At 46.4% G+C, this 20,273-nt stretch overlaps 1 pseudogene across 1 annotated transcript; it reads right to left on the minus strand.

The window, feature by feature from the left end:
* Positions 1-2,916: 2,916 nt before the first annotated feature.
* Positions 2,917-3,917, minus strand: LOC308574018 (peptidyl-prolyl cis-trans isomerase FKBP2-like; annotated as a pseudogene). Its single transcript, XR_014013427.1, has 2 exons — positions 3,744-3,917; positions 2,917-3,221 (listed from the first exon to the last, which is right to left on the minus strand). The product of XR_014013427.1 is annotated as a peptidyl-prolyl cis-trans isomerase FKBP2-like (transcript).
* Positions 3,918-20,273: the final 16,356 nt, after the last annotated feature.

Below are 20,273 nucleotides of genomic sequence, written 5' to 3' on the forward strand. Positions count from 1 at the left end.
TGTGTGTGTGTGTGTGTGTAATGGGCAATGCTAAAATGCACATTCATTTCCACACCTAGGCTGGATCTAGACACACCAAAGAAGCGTTTCAGTTTAAAGCATTGTAAATTTAAACAGGGAAAACAGGTAGGGAAAAACAGGACTCCACATCGCCATCTGGCGGCACAATGTTATATCACACCTACAACGCACGTACAGTACATTGCTTTTTCGTTCCCAGTCTAGCTGAGTCCCTACTCTTGCATTTGCCTTGCCCATCAATGGCACGTGGCCCTCAGAAGATCTCCCAGTAAGAAATGTGGCCCTCAAACGGGAAACGGTTCCCTACTCTGCGATGTTGGTGCAGTGGCTGGTTGCAATGTGGATTTCACAAGTGCAAACCACCTCTACCATAACAGAAAAGGAGTTTAAAACGGACCGTGAGGCAAGCAGTTCACAGCGACTGTTTCCTAGAACTGCCCACACTGTGTAATTAAAATCAGGAGAGAAAGAATTGGACAAGGCAGCATCACCCACACTGACAAACTGCGTAACTGATGGAATGGAAGCCAAGCGGCATCCGGGGTCATTCTCTGTCTGGCACTGAGCTATAAATCCTCCTCAAAAGAGGATAATACTGAGATTTGGAGAACTGGTCCTTAGTGGAGAAGAAGGACCTTGGACTTGGGCTACATACAGGGATTTAAAATCTGGAACCAGCTTTTTGTAAAAGTATCTTGTCTAAAACATTCAAGATGTATTTAGAATTTGGCCAGAGGAAGGCTGTGAAATCAGAGCAGCGCTGTGCTCAAGAGAGGATGTGAGGAACATCTCTCTCTGTCTGTCTCCCTCTCTTTCTTTGGAAGGATTCACAGTGAAAACCTGGAAACATGAGCATTGTGGGAAAAGGAATTACAGCATCTCCACCTTCGTCAGGGAGGGCTCTGTGTTTTTATGGGCCCACAGTGTGGCCTCATGGTTGGAGAAGTTCCCAAGGCCAAGTAGAGAGACCTGGAGTGCCACATTTGAACCTCGGGTCTGAATTCACCCCACTTTATGCCACGCTTGCAAAACAACAACAACACATGACCATCTGTTGTTTTGGTTGAACAAAAGCTTCTAGAGCAGATTTTTGTTTGCTTAAACAAAAGAAAACCTTGCAAAAGCTGGCTATTATTTCTTTCAAGTGGTGTCCTCTGGATGTTCTATGGACTACATCTCCCGTCTTTCCTGAACATGGATGCCTTGTTGTTGTTTAGTCGTTTAGTCGTGTCCGACTCTTTGTAACCCCATGGACCAGAGCACGCCAGGCACTTTGGTCAAACTCATGCTGGTAGCTTTGAGAAGACTATCCAACCATCTTGTCCTCAGTCGTCCCCTTCTCCTTGTGTCCTCCATCTTTCCCAACATCAGGTTCTTTTCCAGGGAGTCTTCTCTTCTCATGAGGTGGCCGAAGTATTGGAGTCTCAGCTTCAGGACCTGTCCTTCCAGTGAGCACTCAGGGCTGATTTCCTTAAGAATGGATAGGTTTGATCTTCTTGCAGTCCATGGGACTCTCAAGAGTCTCCTCCAGCACCATAATTCAAAAGCATCAATTCTTCGGTGATCAGCCTTCTTTATGGTCCAGCTTTCACTTCCATACATCACTACTGGGAAAACCATAGCTTTTAGTATATGGACCTTTGTTGGCAAGGTGATGTCTCTACTTTTTAAGATGCTGTCTAAGTTTGTCATTGCTTTTCTCCCAAGAAGTAGGCGTCTTTTAATTTCGTGGCTGCTGTCACCATCTGCAGTGATCATGGAGCCCATAATGCCTAGGGGCAGCAAAAATCTAGCTCAAAAAACCAACTCAAGTGCTGAATAGATAGCTCAGCTGGTAGAGCATGAAACTCTTAATCTCGGGCTCATGGGTTCAAGCCCCATGTTGGCCGAAAGGTTCCTGCATTGAAGAGTTGGACTAGTGGTCCCTTCCAACTCTCCAATTCTGTGATCTGCCCAATCTCTCTGTCTGTCTCTCTCTGTTTTTCTTGTCACTCCCATTGCCTTGCGATTGTGGCCCTGGCCAACAGCAGAGCCTGAGGTGCCAAAAGACTGGTTACCGTCTTTTGGGGAACCAACTATCACTGAGTTATCCACATAAAGGGCACATTTTTAAAATAAAAGCAAAAACGAATTGCCCAATTAACACACAGAGAGAGAGAGAATCCCTGGCTGAGCTAATAGCAACCAGATACGGTTTCTCTCCTCGGTGCCAGAGGATTTTTCAACAACCGCTGTCCCTTCAAAATGCCCCATCCTCTCCCGAACACGCTGGGTAATGAGGAAAAGTTATGAATGGCTTTCTTCCCTCAGCACCACCACCCTGCTTTCCACTGATGTTTCCAGACTCCCCCCCTCCCCGCCCAGCAGCTGTTTCCTGTTCCCCAGAAGGGCTGACAAGGTGCAGGCCTGGAGCGGAGGCTCCTCTGGCAGGTAATTTTGACGAGGCGCAGAGGGCGAGAGCCGCCGGGTGTCTCTGATGGGTTTCCGGCCCTGTTATCAGGTCCGCTTCGCCCTCCCTCCTGCCCAGATGGATCAGCCCCCGTCTGTAGGCCAAGTCCATTTCTGAGACAGCAGGGTGGGAGGAGAGCATCATGTCTGGCACATTTCTTCAGGCGAAGGGTGGCAGTGAAGACACGGCAGGGTTCCCACCAGCAAAATAAAAAATGTGCCCCTCTTTTCTTTTGGGTGGGAAGTTTTTCTTCTCTTCGGGTAAAAGCAGGCCCATAGAGTCAGAGCACCCCATGTCCAAACTCTACGACATCCCACAAATTAAGAAAAGCAGATGTCAGGACATAGTTATAACCGTTTGGGGTTTTTTTCTGGTCTGTGCTTTTATTTGGCCCTTCGGTATCTACAAATCCTGAGGCGCGTCTCGAGATTACCTCCCTGCCCACGTGCCCTCTCCCCCAAAGAGAGGTCGTTACAATTCCTGCCTTCGCTAAATCTTCGGCAGCTCAGCTTCAAAGATTAAGGTTGCGCCACCTGGGATTTTGGGTGGTGCTCCCCAGTCCCCATAACTCAGAGGGAATGACCAGCTTTCTCTTCTCACCCTCGCACATCCCAAGCAGGCCCTGATCCCAGCCTTTAATGACTTGTCCAGTCCGCAAGGAGAAGATAAACGGCTGATGACAAGTCAGGCTGCTGTCGAACTCTGTCCCATCCTCCAACTTGCCCATATAATGCATGTGGAGCACATCACCCTTGCGGGACTTTTTTTAAAAAAATTACTTTTTTATTCAAAATTAAGACAAAACATATTATCTAGAAACATATCATCCTTATTCCCCCCTTTTTTTCCTCCCTCCCCCTCCCTCCCCCCACAAAACCCACCCCCCACCCCGACTTCCCTCAGTTCCAGTCTTTGATTTCTCTAAAAATGCTGTTTTCTGCATGTTACACAGTTGTATAGATCCTCAAACTATTTAAGTAATAATTATCAATAAAAAGTTTGTGAATGTTTATTCAAAACCAGCCAAGGAGTCCAGTTCGCTTTGTTGCGTCTTCAAATACTTTGTAAAGGGTTCCCACTCATCTTTAAAGTCACAGTTATCCTTGTTCCATAGCTTGTATGTCAGTTTTACCAGTTCTGCATAGTCCATCCATCAATTTTTCTTGCCATAATTCTTTAGTTGGGGTTTCTTCAGTCTTCCATCCTTGTGCTACCAAAACTCTCGCAGCCGTTGTTGCATACATGAAGATGTTTTTCAGCTTTTTTGGCAGACCTTGCGGGACTTGATGGGGCAGTTGTCCACCCGCTTCTTGACCCCAATCTGGAGCTTCCGTTTCCCTTCCATGCCCAGCACTAGTGAGAAGACTGCACACAGCGCCAGAGCGAGTAACGTTGCTCCCTGGCTCACCTGCATCGCATAAGCTCCTCTCCTTTCCTCAGCGGATACCACCCCAACCGTTTGGTTTTCTAAACATGGATCACTGCCACATCCAACCAGCCTTCCATCAGGACACATTGCTGAAGGATCTCCATAGCCCAGCACCATCGCCTATGCTGAAGCCTTGAGGGAACTTACATTAAAATATCCTATATAAACTAGGGCTGTGCAGCCCTCCCCCTGCATCTGTCCTGTGGCCTAGACACATCAGTTAAACGTGTTGTAAACTTCATACGGGTAAATCCCGTTGGCGAAAGACGGGACTCCACAGCGCCATCTGCTGTCATGGTGTTATAACTCATATAAAGTGCTTTATCTTTACAAATGTAGCTGAGTCCTACGTCAACAGTCCTTTCTGCTTCAAACTATAGTCTTGCAGTTACAAAATCACAGGCTTGATTGGAACCCATGGGCATCATTCAAAGCAGCACCCTCCTCCTATAACAATTGTAAAATGGATGCTAGGTGAGCTTTTTTGCAGAAAGTATTCCACAGGTGGTAGGCTACCTGTCTACATTTGGCCTCTTCATATACATTTGGCCTTGTACCTCGGAGGTAGAATGGAATCTGTTCTGGAAATCCGTTCGACTTCCGAAACGTTCGACTTCCAAAGCGTGGCTTCTGATTGGCTGCAGGAAGTTCCTGCAGCCAATCAGAAGGCACAGAAGCCCTGTCAGACATTTGGCTTCCAAAAGAACATTTGAAAACTGGAACACTCACTTCCGGTGAAACGTATGATTTCCGGGGCATTTGAGAACCAAGGTACGACTGTATATTCATTATTCAATACATTGCCCAACATTTCACATTACTTCAATGGCTGCAATATGTGAAACGGCAGACTGCCTGGCCTAGCACTCTCACAAGCCTTACCCAGGTAGTTGCCAGGGCCTAAGCACCCTGGCAGGATGCTCTGGTTAGGTGGGCTGCTTGCAGCCTGCTGGATCAAGACTCACAAGTTGTTCAGGCCTTACCATATTTCCTCTGTGGAAATAAGGTGCTTCTGTAGGCCTCAGCTGGGAGGGTTAACATTTATTTTTTTAAAGGCAATGGATTCTTTGTGGTGATTCCAAACGAAAACAAAGATTATCATCTCCTCCAGTTTGGAGGATTGAATTCCAGGTGAACCGTCTGAAATGCAACTTTTACACTGAACGCTCTTTGTGAGGCTTGCCTTGACCTGCCAGTGATCTAGGGAATTTTCATATGCATGCAGCCTGGGAGTTTGCTGAGTGTCAGGTTCAATCACGAGGAGAGCTCAGAAATATTCTTTTCCTCATGCAAGGCGAGATGGTATCCAATTCTTGATAAACAATTCGAGGGAAAGAGATGGGCTTTCCAAATGGGATCACATCTACAATGTATGCAGAAGAAGAGGGATATTGTTATTTTGGCAACACACACTACACTGTGCAAACATTCCCATTCATTCATCGACAAAGTGGTTCTGCTGGGCTGGTCCTTAATTAGCCCTCCTCAATTCGCCAGGGCCATCCAACTCTAAGCACAAGGTTCACCAGTGAGAACCAGTGTGGTGTAGTGGTTAAGAGCGGCGGACTTGTAATCTGGTGAACCGGGTTCGCGTCTCCGCTCCTCCACATGCAGCTGCTGGGTGATCTTGGGCCAGTCACACTTCTCTGAAGTCTCTCAGCCTCACTCACCTCACAGAGTGTTTGTTGTGGGGGAGGAAGGGGAAGGAGAATGTTAGCCACTTTGAGACTCCTTAGGGTAGTGATAAAGCGGGATATCAAATCCAAACTCTTCTTCTTCTTCTTCTTCTTCTTCTTCTTCTTCTTCTTCTTCTTCGTCTTCGTCTTCGTCTTCGTCTTCGTCTTCTTCACCACTGAGTCCAGAGCCGTCAACCGGAGTCAGAATTGGGGGTCAGCATCAAAGGGCCCCCAACCAAGGCTACACAGAGGCAAGGGGTCGATTGTTGACTCCCCAAAGTCTGCCACTCCTCCTCCTCCTCTAATTAAACCTATGTAAGACCATTTCTATCCCACTTTCTAAGCAAATGAAAATGCCCCCCCACAAATATTGCACATATATATATATATATATATATATATATATATATATATATATATTTGCTTTCGTAGATTTTCACGGGTACAGGAATGTAGGTTTTGGTGTCTTCGGGTGTCTTCCCGTGTAAGAGTTGGGGTGTCTAGGCGACGTTTCGACGAGGTCTCACTCGTCATCTTCAGGCTGGTGCTTTCGGCTTCTTGTTACTAGAACAGAGCTCTGTTCTAGTAACAAGAAGCCGAAAGCACCAGCCTGAAGATGACGAGTGAGACCTCGTCGAAACGTCGCCTAGACACCCCAACTCTTACACGGGAAGACACCCGAAGACACCAAAACCTACATATATATATATATATATATATATTAAAACAATCAGCACAAACTAGGAAGAGAAGCAACAAAAAGTACAGGGATGCAAGAAAGCACTGTGACGTGCAAAGGACACAATCCAGCTTCTGTATTCAGGGAAAACCTGGAGTGGAGGTGGGGAAAGGTGTGTTTGGAGCAGGTAACCAATGGCAACATCAGAGAAGGATCTTGAACCTTTAATACCGGGACATGAAGCTAAGGCAAGGGAGGGAGGGAGGGAGGGAGGGAGGGAGGGGACCTCTTCCTTCCCCCAGCTGAGATAGAAGGAGTCTTCGGCCAGGAGGAGTGAGCTCCTCTGTGCCATCTCTGCCTCGTGGATGTTTCTGCCTGCTCTCTTGCCCTTTTGGAATATGAAGCAGTGGCAAGACTGACGATGGAGGACATTTGCCTGGTGCCCTCCTCTTTCCTGGAGACGGGGTCCAAAGGGGGAGAGGACAGGCGGATGGGCAGCAGAGAGGAGGGAGCAACTTACGGAGGGACCACTGAGAGAATTTTGTTGTGTTTTTTTTAAAGATATTTATTAAGGTTTTTAACAATAAGTCACCAAACACATAAAATACCATCACCAAGATAATACAAACAAAAAAGAAAGAAAAAAAGTAAAGGGTTAACACAGAATGAAAAAGGATACAACAAAATCAAATGTCCAGAAACCATATTTCCATAACCTTTCGGACTTCCTCACATCTCCCTTTCATGCGTTCCCAATTATAAAATTGTGAGCAGCAATTTATCACCTTATTTCAGCTCTTATTTTGTAATTATCAAATATTATATCTCCAGCTTTAAATATTTTTATCAAATACTTAGGTAGTTAATTTAGACATAATATTAATCCAAGTTTCATCTTTGTTCTTAAACATCACTTATTCTCATATTTCTTTCAACTAAGTTACTGGTGCCATGTTGTTTTCAAACCTGCATCTTCTTAACATTCATATAGCTTACAATATTTTTGTAAGTAGTCCTTAAACTTTTTCCAGTCCTCTTCCACTGTCTCTTTTCCCAGGTCTCGGATTCTGCCAGTCATTTCTGCCAATTCCATGTAGTCTATCAGTTGCGTCTGCCATTCTTCCAGAGTGGGCAAATCTTGGGTCTTCCAATGTTTTGCAATAAGTATTCTTGCTGCTGTTGTTGCATACATAAAAAAAAGTTCGGTCCTTCTTTAACACCCTCTGGCCAACAATGCCCAAAAGGAAGGCCCACTGAGAGAATTTTGCCCGATTCTCTCCCACAAAAAAACTGGAGCCAGCGCTGACATTGACTTCAACTCCAGTCCATGAACAAGGGTGGGAAACTGAGGCCTGTGGGCCAAATGTAGTCCTCCAAGCCTCTCAACCTGGCCCTCAGGTCTGTCCCTGCCTGAGCCCCAACCCCTCTCCCCAGGCCCCACCCCTAACTGGTTCTGCTTTACACATCTCCTTGGAAATTTTTACCTTGCAGGAAAAGCTTACACCACCACTCTGATACCCCTAGAGATTTCCTACTGCTGTAACTCTGTTGAGCACATGAAACTGAGATGAGAATCCAATTCCTTCTGGGTTGCCCCATCCCCTTGTCACCTAAGTGGCCTTGATCCTTTCAAAACAAACATAACTTTGAAGGGCTTCTATTTCCCACCACCACCTGGCAACATTCCTGCAATAGCTGTGAGGCTTAAGGGTTTTAGCATAATATTTTATATTGCCATTGTCTCCATTTGTAAAATGTTTTACAAATGATACAAATCCACTGCTGAAATTTGGCCTCCTTAGGTGTGGTCCATCACAGAGAAGCTGTTCCTTAATTAGAGGATTGCCTCACATGTATATGTGTATGTGTTTATATGCACATTTCGAAATTCTTGTTGTCATTTAAGCAGAAATATAATACATCTCACCATAGACGGAAAGAGCGACTGGGTGATTTCTGCATCTCCCTGCTTAGTCTGCTGCCAATTTGCTAACTGTTGATGGGCACCTTGGCAATCCCCCTTGTTCTCCATTCTTATAGTTCTTCTTTATCTCTAAAAAGCACTTGGATGCCTTCAAACAGAGAACATATTTAAATAGGGGGCTATTCTTCAATGACTCTTTAAAACAATGGTGACCAAGCTTGGCCCTCCAGCTGTTTTTGGACTACAACTCCCACCATCCCTAGCTAACAGGACCAGTGGCCAGGGATGATGGGAATTGTAGTCCTGAAACAGTTGGAGGGCCATGTTTGGCCACCACTGCTTTAAAAGGATGTTTGCCCTTTATAAAGTAGGACACATGGCCACCTCATCAGAACTGAGTTCAAAGTCATTTCACACCAAAGGCTATTTCCAGCAAGTTTTCATTTCAGCAGCCCAAATTAGATTAAAACGGTGGTGTTGCTGTTGTTAAATAGTTGAGAGGCAGGCAAGGTTGTCCCAACAACATCCACAGTGATTTCTATATATTCCTTAATATATTCATGAAATTGTTTTGATTCCTTTGGTTGCTCCAGAATAGGGGGTGGGCTGAAGGTGGATTTGGGATCTGCTGTAGATCTCTGGGGGGTTTTAAACAGATTGATGGAGGTTTCTGGCTCCCAGTTGACCTGTTGCCGTCACCTGGTGATCTACAGTGCATTCTCTCAGAGGGATGTGCCAGATTACTCAGTCACCATCACAGCTGAGAGGGGATTTGAATATGAGTTTCCCTCTGGTCATCATCCCACTCCCTAGTCCTAGTCCAGTGCTCTAACCACTACAACGCTCTGCCTCAATTTCCAATGCAACCAAGTGCAAATTTTAATCCTGTGGAAACCTTGAGATCAATTGTCATTCAGTTTTAAGGAGAGATAAAATAAAAATTTAAAGAATGCCAAGACCTTCTTGGATTCTCAGAAAACAAACCCTCCCAGACATTTCTTCCATCCACACACAGAAAACTGATTGTGCACGAAGGTGAGATATAGAAGACCAACTTTCTGTGGCTTGTTTTCCCAGCACCTTGAGCCATTTGCACATATGACATCTGAGTCCTCCTCAGCTTGGGCTTTTATTCGATTCTCTTAATGTTTAAAATAAACACAATCAAACAAAAATTGGCGCCCTTCATGGGCTCCAGCTAAGCTGGAAAATGGCTCTGGGTCATCTGCTAATAAGCCAGCGCTATCCATTTCCAAGGGTTGCTTCACCAGTTAATTGTGTGGACTCATTGCCCAGCAGTTCACTCCTCTTTTGCCTTTAGCTTGCTTGGGTTAAGAAAGTGATATAGGAACGGAAGAGGGACAATTCAGACATGTTAGTTTTCTTCCATGGGAACTGAATTCTTGAGTGGATTCCTATGGAGCTTGGGAAGTACGGTGCCCAAACTGCAAATTGTTTCTCTTAGAATAGTGCTTCTGAAAACTCCCTATGATCACTCTTTGCAAAGTTCAGTTCAGTTTGCTTTATTTCTACATCAGTATGTGAGTCTCGGTCAGCATTTTAATATTCATTTCTCCTCATATTGATTTGGAAGCCATTTGATATCATGTATTTTGTGTGTTATTTTCACTGATAGACGCGTTTTGTGGCTGAAGAACTGCGTTGCAAAATTCAGAGAGGTTTTAATTTTGAAGGTCGGGTATGTTCCATTTTGTGTATTGTTTTGGGAAGCGCAAACCTGGTGGGTGCACATTAACACATGAACCAAATCAAAATTTTCCTCCATACCTAACACCCCTGTGAGGGGTTAACGCACCATCTTCTACCTAAAACTGGAATCTGGGGGGGAGTCAAAGGCAGCACAAAGTAACCAGAGACAAGACTGGAGGATTGAAAGGGGTGAGGGGACCCCCTCCTCCTCAACACTAGCAATTCTCCTGACACATCATTTGAAAATTAGTATGCAAGAGACAGTGTGGCTTAGTGGGCGCAGAGCTGAACAAGGTGCTGAGGGACCTGGCTTCAAGATCCACGGGTGCTTTGCTCCTGAGCCACTCTCGCCCCAGGAACGCTGGCCTCATGCTCTTCCCACCAAGGCTGCGTTCAATCCCAAGCACCCTGTGTTGATGGAGATGAAGTCAGACGTGTCATAACCTGATGTTTATGGAAGTATTAGCATTGTGGTGACCCAGAAAAATGTAGTGTTTGTGTAGTATCCGTTACACAGCTTCCCTGGCCCTGTGATTGATAGCGGCTCTTGCTCGGCTGCGAGACAGTTGGAAATCATTAGCAGTGTCACAGATGGAGCCCTCTTGAATAATCCCACTCTCCTCTTTCTTTCCCAGATTTATTATTTTATTATGAGAAAGGCTGGGCTGCGGGGGGAGCCCTTTTCAAAGCTTTGATTGGCAGGAACCACCAACGGAACCCGTATTTGGGACTCACCTGCCAGTCGACACAGAAATCGGGGTGCAAAGCTCTCTTGCCATCTGCCCAATTTCACAATTTGGTCGGGCGTTTTTGCACCCCGTTTCAAGTTAGGGGGAGACGAATTTGATTCCGGAAACTGCATCACTGTTTGGTAACTTTAATATCCATTTAGCAGGGGAGTATGATCTGCTGAACTCAATGGGGTTTACTTTAAGAGTAGAGATGGATGGATCCGTTTTGTGTCAATTCCTGTGGTGCTGAGATTGGCACAGAACCAATGTAGGGCTTTCTAATGTGCTGCCTCACCATTGCTTTGCCTCACTCCATCCTGATAGGCAGAGGTGACTCAACCAGAGGGAGGTCAGGTGTGTGGCATGGCCACATGACCCTGACCGCTACTGAAAAGTAGACATATAGAGATGTAGGAGGTTGCCTTGTGCCAAGTCAGACTACTGGTCCATGTCAGGGGCCAGAGTCAGGAGTAAAGGTAAAGGTAAAGGAACCCCTTACCATTAGGTCCCATTGTGGCCGACTCTCGGGTTGCGGCGCTCATCTTTTTAACCAGGCCTTTGGTTGATCTGATTTACATCCTATACCCTTTTAAAATCTGTTTTTTTTTGGGGGGGCGGCTATTGGGTTGTTGTTTATATTTTTATGTATTTTGTGGTTTTGTATCTTGATTTTATTTTGTGAACCGCCCTGAGACCCCCCAGGTATAGGGTGGTATATTAATAATAATATTAATAATAATAATAATAATAATAATAATAATAATAATAATAATAATAATCTTTCAGAGCCAATGAATCCTATACCCTGAGCCTTTTCCCCCTAACAAAAACAAGCCAAGGGGGCGCTGGGACCCAGGCCAGTCACTCTGGCCTCATCCTTTCTGGAAACCGGCATTCTTTCCAAACCAGAGGCTGTAGCCAAGACTAACAGCGAGTGGGGAAATTATAAATAAACATGCTCATAGGACTAGAGTCTCAACCTGGTTAGGACTTCTGAGAAAGTCCACATGGCCTTTGAGTCAGAGGGAATTGATCAGAAGCATTATCCCATTAGATTGGGGAGGCTCTCAGGGAGGAAGAGAGAGAGCACGGTGGAATGGGAGAATGGGATTAACATGAGAAATTCCCAGATAATTTATCAGCCTCCGTGTCCCCAAAGTGATTCTGAGCGCAATGTGCTCAGGCTAAAAGCTCTCAAACAGAAGCCTGGATATCAGACCAGAAGCTGGAATCAAATCTTCATACTAAACAGTCTTCTATCACCAAAGGGTTGATTGCCTTGCTGGTTACAACAACAGCTTTTGAGGCGGACCATTTATTTTTCACAGAGCACCTGGGGATTTAAAGATCTCATCCCTGAACAGCTGTTCTCACATTTTTCTTCCAGCCCTGGATGGACTTCCCACATTTTGGGGGGGGGGGAGTGTAATTTAATACACAAGTGTTACCCATAGAGTCTCAAGAAGGAAACCATCTGACAATCTAATGCCTTGTTTGTATTTATACAACAAAACGACGAGAAGGTTGAATCCAGTTGCAGAGGAACAGTCGTGTATGACATGTCATTGCTATTCTTGAAGGAGGAACCAGGTGACATGTGGAGATGCCGGAGAGATTGAGTTACGCTGGGGTTTTAATGCAAACCTACTTGATTCATGCTTTCTGAAACAATATGCAAAGCAAAATCCAGCCTGCCTTTGAAATTCGTGTTTCTCTAAATTTTGTGGTGCAGTTTCTCCAAACCGACAGTGTGTGCAAAAATGTGTGTATTACGGGAAAGTGTGCATGAAAAATGCAAATAAGTGGGGGGGGGAACTTGCATTATATTAGAGGAAATTGCTTGCCAAAGGGTTTCTATCAGAGAAAATCACATAAGCAAATGTGTCTGGGGAAAGTTTGCAATAAAATGCTAACAAATTTTCCTGAGGGGAAATATGCAGAAATGTGGAGAACTGAATTTGAGACTAGAAAAATGATAACTGCATGGAAATGAAAACAGTCTGTTTTGTCCATCCCTGAGCGGCAGGGGGGTGCTTTATCTCATTGGGTGGTGTTGGTAGATGAACATTTATTGTTATTATGAACATTCAATGTATAAAGAAAAAGTATGTGAAATATTGTTTTAGCTGTTTCTATGTATCCCATCGTTTGATATATGAGATGCCTCATAGGAAGCAATTCATAAATTTTACTGTTCTTGTCATTGTTTTCATGGGTTTGTATTATACATCTTGAAAATAATGACAAGAACAGTAAAATTTACTGAGCCTAGGACTTGCCAGTCAGAAGGTCGGTGGTTCGAATCCCTGCAATGGGGTGAGCCCCCGTTGCTCGGTTCCTGCTCCTGCCAAGCTAGCAGTTCGAAAGCACGTCAAAGTGCAAGTAGATGAATAGGTATCACTCCGGTGGAAAGGTAAATGGCGTTTCCGTGCGCTGCTCTGGTTCGCCAGAAGCGGCTTAGTCATGCTGGCCACATAACCCTGAAGCTGTACGCCGGCTCCCTCGGCCAATAAAGCAAGATGAGCGCCGCAACCCCAGAGTCGGTAACGACTGGACCTAACGGTCAGGGGTCCCTTTACTTTACCTATTATACATGTTGCAGGTTGTCCCTGCAAATCGCCTCAGGGACTGCTTCTGGCTGCGAGAACGAAGACATAAATGGAATGGAACGGAACAGTGAAAAGAAGCTACCTTTTCCCACCCCCTTGGCAGCATATTTCATTTCATTTCATTTTAGGCCCCCCTTCTACAGCTCCAAACACCCTGTCCCAGCACCAGCTTTGGATTTGTGATTCAAGGGAAGGCAGGAGCAACGTGAACGGGTGGGTCCTGGATTTGGCCAGCAACCATTTATCCAGCAGCCACAAGCCCAAGGATTCCTGCTGACTCTGTCCACGGCCTGCTGGTTCACACATTACATTTCTCTCAGTGTCCTTGCCCCAGTTGCACAGTTTTCTGCGCATGGCTTAGAGAACACCCAGGCAAGCAAGATGCCTGGTCAGAGTTCAAGGAGAGAGCCAAGCCTGGAGGGTGTGAAGTGGGGCTCACTTTTGAGGGGCATTGCCTGGGAATAAGAGGAGGAGGTTACAGCCTGGCGAGAGTCCCAGGGGCCAGACAGAGACTACATTTGGCCCTGACACCAGCCTGACACTCTTTGCACTTGAAACTTCCCAATTCGTATTCTTTTTATCCACCATGCAAAATGGTTGTATATCAGTTTCCAGTGAGCCTTATCTTAACAACTCCCTCCACATTATTAATAGCTTAAATCTCCCCAAAGCCCAAATTTGACCCTGGCTTTATCAAGTCTCTTTAACGCAAAGTCTCTAAAGTAATCTAAGAGCTAAGCGCGGCTCTGAGAGTCCTGTGCCTGTACAGTGTAAGATGGAGACTAACAATAAGCTCTTCCATTTGTAATTATGTCAAACAAAGCTCTGGAGAGAAATTGGATAAAATAAATGTTTTTTTTTAATGTTTTTTTAATGCTCCCTGACTCGCAGCCAACAGCTTAGCAAGTCTTCCTAAGAATTGCCTTCTGTTATTTGTTAAGAGGTTGGGGCGGGAATACGTTCCCTTTCTCTAAGAACTTATGGGCTGGCAAATGCCACCCATCAGAGGCCGCTTAGCTCAAATGCTCCCCATGGTCACTCAAAACAATCCTTGCAGTTTCTATGGTTCATGGTTGCCTTCAATAATGCCGGGAGGTCAATGGTTCTTCAGTTGTGGTTCAATATCTTATGGGACCCTGAGACCCTTATGAAGAGAATACTGAAGAACTGTGCAATCCTATACATGTCAACTCAAAAGTAAGTCCCCACTAAGTTCATTTGGGCATATTCCTCAGGTAAGCTGGCCCTGGATTGCTACCTTGGAAGCTTCTTCCAAAAGAGGAAAGTTTCGTCATCAACAGAAGCATGGCATTTTTTCATTCAGAACTCACCAGAACTCAATTCCAGCGCCTCTCGTGTGGGCACCATTGCATTATAAGAGAACCTCTTTTTCTAGAAAAATAGCACTGGACAGAAGTACAGTGTCCAGATCAAGGGAAGTCAGGGATGTCCCTGGAAAATAGGGACACTTGGAGGGTCTGCATCAGTCATGGATGCTTTAGCTGAGATTCCTGCATTGCAGAGGTGTGGATTGAATGACTCTTGGGGTCCCTTCCAACTCTACAATTCTATGATTCTGTGAAAGAGAACAACAGCCTGCCTCTTCATCCAGGCATTGGGGTGCATTAGAAGTTCCCCATGTGTGGAAGGAATATGAATGAAGGCAGATGGGAATGGTGAAATTCTGCAGCAGACAACAGGTGAGCTATTTCAGGTTTAATGGGTTTTCCTGTACATTCTTTCTATAAATCAGTGGGAATTATTTCTGAGTAAATGTACTCAGTATTGTCCACATCTTACCCAGGGCAGAAGAAGGCAATGCAGAGGATCCCAAAGCCTCTACAGATGGCAGCAGCGCCTTCAAGACAACCATCTTTGAAAAGCAACTGATGGGCATAGTCATGCCATAGGTGGAACACAAGTAAGGAACTTACAATGCAAGCCTGTAGACTGTGGCAGATTGCATGGCGGTGGGGTGTCACTGCCTCACTCCTTCCTCTACCTCCTGGTAAGCAGCAGCGAAGGGGCCGACTGGGATGAGGTGAGCAGTAGCACCTCACTGCACCCTCCCAACTGGAAGCCCATTGCAATGAATTTCCTAGCAAACTGATTGCAAATATCTGCCTTGAGAGGCTGGATGTCATAATGCAAGGGTAGGGAGGCTAAATGCTGCTTTCCCCTATGTGAAATGTCCCAGGGATCAGATGTGACACTTGGCTTTGTTGACCAGGCTGCATCCGACCACTGGGAGTGGTCCTGGGGGCAAGAGAGCAAGCCCCAGAAGGCCACATTTGACAAAAGAAATAGGAAACTATGTGTGAGGCTCCCCGCCCCTGTCATATCAGCATTGAGTCAGCACACACAGGATTCCTGATGGACATAAGCCAGCAGGAATCTTGTGCAGATTCCCACAGCTATAATTCCATGAAGGCTGGAGCCCCACGTGAAGGTCATTTCCAAAGCCTGTGGGTGGACGGTGGGGAATGTTCCCGTGGACATTTCTGGGCTCTCTGTTGGGGGTGGGTTGGAGGTTGTCACTGTGTTAAACAATACATGATGGTTTTGTATATCTGTGATGTAAAGTTCTGTCTGGGAATTAGCTGGAGCCAAATTCACCCACTCAGACTATTTCCCAGAGAGAAGAGGCTGCCCATGTTCTTTAAAACACAGGAGGAACCCTGTGAACTGATCGCGTTGTCTCATTCTCCATCTTTTTCCCCTTGCTTGCCCCGCTGTTCCAGGAAAAACACTTCCCCAACCCACCTTGTCAGGACTATTGGGTGGCTTGGAGGAATTAGACAAACTAAGTTCATTTTTTGTTCATTTTGAACATCTTGTTCATTTTGGGCAATCCAGCTTCTTCAGTCTTGGGGACGAGCAAAGAAGACACAGCACAGCACAACCCTGCATGTGTCTACTCGGAAGTAAGTCCCATTGAATTCAGTAGGGCCTGCCCTACCATTAGGCAGATTAAGGCAGATGCTGGAGATGACAGCAGCTCCCACCATTCCCCCTTGATCGCCTGCTCTGTGCCCCTAGGCTTGCCCCCTGCCCACAGGTACAGTAGAGGGCTTTCTCCCACCCAGTGCCACCCATTCAGCCTCCTACCTGGTCAGATGCTGTGTGTGCAATGGTGGGATACCAGCCTTAGGTACCAAAATTCCTTGGGCCAACCCTGGGCAGGGGACTTTCCCAGCCCCAGTGGCTGAATCTTTTTGCATATTATGATCTGATATCATAATAAGACCCCTGTAGCTAGCTCAGGCCGAAGGGAGCCCAACTAGTCTGGCATCCTGTCCTCACAGTGGCCATCCAGATGCCCATTAGCAAGCCCCCAAAGGGGTGCGGATGGCGCTGTGGTCTAAACCACCGAGCCTCTTGGGCTTGCTGATCGGAAGGTGAGCGGTTTGAATCCCCGCAACGGGGTGAGCTCCCATTGCTCTATCCCAGCTCCTGCCCACCTAGCAGTTCGAAAGCACACCAGTGCAAGTAGATAAATAGGTACTGCTCCGGCGGGAAGGTAAATGGTGATTCCGTGCGCTCTGGCTTCTGTCACGGTGCTCCATTGAGCCAGAATCGGTTTGATCATGCTGGCCACATGACCCAGAAAGCTGTCTGTGGACAAACGCCAACTTCCTTAGCCTGAAAGCGAGACAAGCGGCACAACCCCTAGTCACCTTTGACTGGCCTTAACAATCCAGGGGTCCTTTACCTTTTTCTACCTTTAGCAATCTCCCACCCACATCATCTTTCAGTGACTGTGGTGTCATCCTGGCTCCCATCTGCCTCATCTGCTCCTGTGATGGGTGGAGGGAATAGGGAGGTAGACAGAGACACAGTCCCAGGTAAGACAAGAAGCTCCAACTATCCAGCCCTCTATGAAGTTTTCCTAATTCCTTTTTGGCCTATCTGCGCCCATTAGTCATGATAACTTTTGCCTCCGCAGCGGTTAATCCAAGTTCTTTGGCATCCCATTCAGCGGGACATTTCTCTCCCCCAACTCTACATCTTTAACAAGTACCTGGTCTGTGTCAGAGGCTGCTGGGTGTAATCTCCAGAGCAGCCTCTGGCATGCCTGCCATTCGAAGATGCAAACAACAGTTAATGGGAACAGCTGGGCCTTTTTGGACTAGCCAAGGATGAGTCTGACTGGCCTGAGCATCCCGTGAGCCCAGCTGGAACCAGACAACAGAGGCGTGAGGGTTTGGCAAGAGTTTTATCACCTCGGTGTATCTCTGAGGCTACCTTCCAGAGGGGTCAAGTATTTGGGGAATTAAAGAGAGAGGTGGATGCTGCATCCGTAAGAATTTCCCATCGCATCATAGAGCCACAATTTCACTCGCCTGTTTCACTTTACACCTGGGTAGAGCATGACCGGCTTTCTGCTGGCGGGCAGGCTTCCCTTTGATTGCCAAGACCGTTATACATACAGAGAGCCGGCGCACGATAAATTGCTCCAGCCTACAGATTTGTGGAGTGTGCAGAGTCTCTCTCTCTCTCTCTCTCCCAGCTTCCTTCCCTCCCACTCGCAAAGGCAGGAGCTGAAATTTATTCCAGCTGGGGCAGAAACTCAGATCCAGAATTCGCCCTTATCTGTAAGCCAATGGAATGCCTCAGCTAATGAATTCTGCCCAAGTGATGGTGACAACTCACAGAAGGGTCTCTCTCCATAACAAACATGGGCAAATGCTGACTAAGAGAGAAACACACACTCGCCAAAAAACAAACACCCTTTTGTGTGTGCCTTACATATAATTTATTTTATTTTATTTATTAAATTTATATACCACCCTTCGTCCTCAGATCTCAGGGTGGTTCATAACATAAAATTACAATATAGAAAACACAAAATACGTAATAAAAACAAGAGCGAAAACAAACCAATAATCTCCCCTCCCAGGGTCTATGGGAATCCCCAAAGGAGCTGGCAAGGCAGACAGAGTCAAGTAACACCTTTCATTTTCCATTTTTCTTTCTAAAGACACACAAACAAGGCATGGCTGAACTTCAGTCATACCTAACACTTCTGATCGCCATGTCTCCCTCCACTGAGAATGATTTTGCAGACTTCACCCCAAGCTGACATGCCTTTGTTTAAGGCCTGGGTGAAGGATGTCGGGATGAATGTTTCTGTTAGCCAGCAAAGGGAACACAGCTGGAGAAGAGAAATGAACTGGGAGTGCCTGTGGATGTTGAGTTAGCCCCAGCCAGGCCTCCCCCCCCCCCAATTTGGGGAGTTTGGAGAGGCGCTTGCTCATAGCTGTCAACCGTCCCTTATTTGGCGGGGAAATCCCTTATCCCAGCGCCGTGTCCCGCTGCTGTCCCTTATTGATGACGTCCCTTAAATTTCCTGGGTTTCGAAGGAAGCAGCTCCTCTCCCTCCCTCCCTGCTGGCCAGGGAGGAGGGAGGCTCCAACTGTGTTGCTTGGCTGTGTTGCTCACCCAATAAGGAGTCTACGAATGACTGGGGGGTGGAGCTTGCATGGGGACTCGCCTTTGCTCAGCACTTCCCAGCAGAGAGGTGACGGTGGTTTTCCTTGCTGCATCCCCTTTGTCGGGTTGCTGCGCTGTGGGAACCACCGCTTGAGGCTTCGTTTGGCTGCTGGCTGGGCTTTCTGCCTTTGGCTCGGAGGGGCTCAGAAGGTGAACATACCTGTGCTCCTTGGAAAATCCCTTATTTTGGCTGCTGGTCCCTTATTTTCAAGGCTGCTGGTCCGTTATTTTCAAATCTGTAAATTGACAGCTATGCGCTTGCTACTGCCAACCCCTCTTTGTCATCGTCTCACCGGCCCTGTCATTTCCCATGTGTTGCAGGGGAAGGTCCACAGCGGGAAGGGAGTCTGTGTTTGTGGAGACTTTCCCCATTCAATCTAGAACCCACATGGTTCAAGGTTCTAATCTGTGTGAGCGTATAATCCAGGGGTGAAGAACGTCAGCCCCAGGGAACAACTGCGGCTCTGTCTGGCCCTCGGGACTCTTCCTGCATTACACCATTCTCCAGCCCTGCTTGGCATCCTCCGTGAGTGCTTTTGCCTTTGCCTGGATGGGAATGGGTAAAAAAAGGGCAAATCTTCCCATTAATCCCATCTCCAGCATGAAAGAACTGTGACTCATCTGCTAGCCTGACTTGTAAATAATACTATTAAATAAACAAAATATTTTCTCTTGATTTTTGTTGTTGTTGTTGTTGTTTTGTTTTCTGCAAAGAGCAGCAAATATTCAAGTACAGCGTATTCCTGGGCTCCCGGTCGTCTGTGAGTATTTAGCTGATGGAATGTTTCTCTAAATTACTCCTAAAAATATTCACGAGAGATTTTCCAGCCCCTGCAGCGAGAGATAACAATGGCATGTAAACAAAATAATGGGCAACTTCTGGCAATGGTGGGAGCGGCAGGGGAGACAACTTGTTTAATGTCATTTAGCCTGTATTCTGATACAGGCTAACTTGGAAGTACATCCCACTCAACTTCCAAGTCAGCACACATAGATTTGTGTTGTGCACAAAGGGAGTGTGAGCTCCCAACAGGACTTTGGATGGTAGACCCATGGCTGGATTTCCTCCTGCTTTGTATTTTGAGACAGCTGCAGTGAGCGCTGCATTTGATCTGAACAGGAACATGCAGAGGGGGTGACTTGATCCTTCTGTTTCATCCATCTAAAGTGCACCTGCCAAACTGTTGTTGGCTAGGGAGGGGTATAGGGTGCATGGGAGATATGGACTAATTGCCTTTTGAAAGCATTGGGAAATCCAACAGGCCTCCTGGGTAACATGTTCTTTGGCTGATGAAGCTTTCCTGAACTCATCAGCATTAAGGTTGCACCTAAATCGAAAATGGGCAAACTAGGATGTTGCGATGAGTTCGGGGGTGCCAGACCCAGTGGTGTAGAATGGGTTGCCGGCACCCAGGGCCAAGTGGAGGGCAGGGGCGGGAGAGAGGGAAACATCTGAGCACACATGCGCATTCAACTGCCTAATGGCATCCTCGTCATCCAGGACATCACAGCCACAGAGATGAGAAAAGAAGAGGAGTTCCGTTGTCTGGTG

Source organism: Podarcis bocagei (genome assembly GCF_964188305.1).
Source record: "Podarcis bocagei genome assembly, chromosome: 15".
NCBI classification, from domain to species: Eukaryota; Metazoa; Chordata; class Lepidosauria; order Squamata; family Lacertidae; genus Podarcis; species Podarcis bocagei.